The sequence below is a fragment of the Chinchilla lanigera genome, unplaced genomic scaffold (genome assembly GCF_000276665.1).
Source record: "Chinchilla lanigera isolate Chin_1 unplaced genomic scaffold, ChiLan1.0 scaffold00032, whole genome shotgun sequence".
NCBI lineage: Eukaryota > Metazoa > Chordata > Mammalia > Rodentia > Chinchillidae > Chinchilla > Chinchilla lanigera.
This window is the reverse complement of record NW_004955433.1, coordinates 14,764,192-14,766,346: the sequence shown is the minus strand read 5'-3', so window position 1 is coordinate 14,766,346 and position 2,155 is coordinate 14,764,192. Positions and strand designations below refer to the sequence as shown.

The 2,155-nt window shown below is 55.2% G+C and overlaps 1 protein-coding gene across 1 annotated transcript in view; it reads right to left on the bottom strand.

The window, feature by feature from the left end:
• Positions 1–100, bottom strand: part of Cpne2 (copine II) — a gene marked incomplete in the record, with an annotated part of 42,670 nt that extends 42,570 nt beyond the window's left edge. Inside the window, 1 exon segment of the mRNA XM_005388373.2 lies at positions 1–100.
• Positions 101–2,155: the final 2,055 nt, after the last annotated feature.

Sequence of the window (2,155 nt, the reverse complement as noted above, 5' to 3'; positions counted from 1 at the left end):
CGGCTCGGGCTCCTCCCTCCGGCCGAGGGCGGGTGCGGGGAGGGAAGCGGGAGGCGAGGCGGGCGCTTCCTGGAGGGGCGAGCTCTCTCCTCGGGCGGAGCGGGCGCGCCCTGGCACTCGGGGCGCCGCGGGTTCAAGACGCCGCCGAACGTTCAAGACTGGAGCGCGAGGGCGCGAACGTCCCCGCGGGAACTCGGTGGGTCGCTGCCCTGCGGGTTCGCGCTCGCCCCGGGCCTGCTTCGCCTGGGCGTCAAGACTCCGGGCTCCGCGCACTCTGCGCTGTAGGCTGTGAACGCGGAAGCCGAGGGGTGAGGTTCACCCCTCCTGCGAGGTCCCGGGCCGCTGCCTGCGACCGCAACCCCGCGCGCCAGAGAGGCGCTACGCTGCGCCCTCGAGGAAGCGCCTCGCTGCCGGATCTGGGCTGGTGGGGCAGCGCTAGGACCGCAGTGTTTTCTTCCTTTGTATTATTTTTTTTTTTCTTTCTTTCAATAGCGTTCTCTTGCCGCCAGAGACTGGGAGGATGACACATTCTCTGACACAGACGATAAAATAAAGACGATGGGAATGAGGCCCTGGGCGAGTCAGAGGGACAGCAGTTCCTTGTCATTAAGGCCTTCTGTGAAGACTGAGGCACGGGTTCTTAAAAGAGCGCATCGCCAAGGCACTCCAGCTGCTGGCCCCTGAGTGGTATTTTTGTGCCCTCCTGGCAAGTTAACTACGCGGCATCCGACAGCTGAGCCTATTTTCACCAGGTTCTGGACAGCGGGGCCGTCCCCGGCCTCTCAAGGCCCTGCCCTGAACCCTTGGTGCTAGGGTGGCAAGGACTGGGCGCCTAGGATTAAGGTCTGGCGCTTGGGTTGCATTTCCATTTTGAGCAGGTGAGGGTTAAGAAGGGAGCTTCAACTCGGCAGCCCGCAACCTCCCTCCTTGTCTGAGTCACAAGCACTTTGCAGCCGTGCCCCCCCCCTCAACCAAACAGCCCCAGGGCTTTGAGCTTTGTTCTCAGCCTGCCTCTGCACCCTGCCATTCTCCAAACCTCCTCTCCCTTTTTCCATATGAAGTCGTCCAAACCCTTAGCCCAGCGCGGGGGGCAAACAAACCTGTGGAACTTCTTAGCTCCAGCTTCAGCACAACTTCCTCTAGGAAGCCTTTCCTGATTGCCCTGCCCCAGAATCCCTTGCTCCCCCTCCCTGCTGCAGGTGTGGATGGTTCTGAACAACAGGTAGTGCTCTCAAATTCCTCAACTCTGGAGGGCAAGTCCGGGGCCCAGGCAGTCATAGTACTGATTGAAAAGGGCAAGGGTTGGAGCTGGGTCCAATTGGGCCACAAGAGTCAGCAGAGTTCGCGGTACCGCCTTTGAGAGATCCAAAAGAGGAGAAAGATAAAGACTGGATCCCTGGCCAATGGGACAGAGTACCTAGGCCAGAGATCATAACAGTTCCACTCCTAGCAGTCTACTCAAGAGAAACAAAAAGGTGTCCACACAAAACGAAAGTTGGGGCTGGGCGTGGTGGCGCACGCCTGTAATCCCAGCACTTGGGAGGCTAAGGCAGGAAGATTGTCGTGAGTTCAAGACCAGCCAGGGCTACAAAGTGAGCTCAAGGCCAGCCTGAAGTGCATAGCAAGACCCTGTCTCAAAAAGACCAAAAAAACAAAAAACTAAACAAAACAAAAAACAAAAGTTGGTAGTGTCATGATTCACAGATGCCCAAAAGTGGAAACCCAGTCAGGCATGGTATTATGCACCTATAACCCTAGCACTCTGGGAGGCTGAGGCAGGAGGATCACAAGTTTGAGCCTAACCTTAGCAACTTAGCAGTTTCGGGAAGATTCTGTCTCAAATAATCATTTAAAAGAATAAACAAGGGCTGGCTATGCAGTTTAGTGTGAAGACCCTGAGTTCAATCCCCAGTGCTGGCAGGGTGTGTGTATGTTGGGGGGATTTGTGGAAATAGCCTAATGTACAAGTGTAACAGAAAATGGCCTCCCAGCCAGTATACTTCAGTTTCTTAGTTACCTAGGTTATCTTTCCTGTTCCAGTTCCAGTTGCGCCTGTCTCCTAGAAATGCCTTGTCACTGTGATATATGTATACAGCTTGTCACTATGATACATATTATAAGAATCAATTTCCAATTGACAAGCCATTCTGCCTCT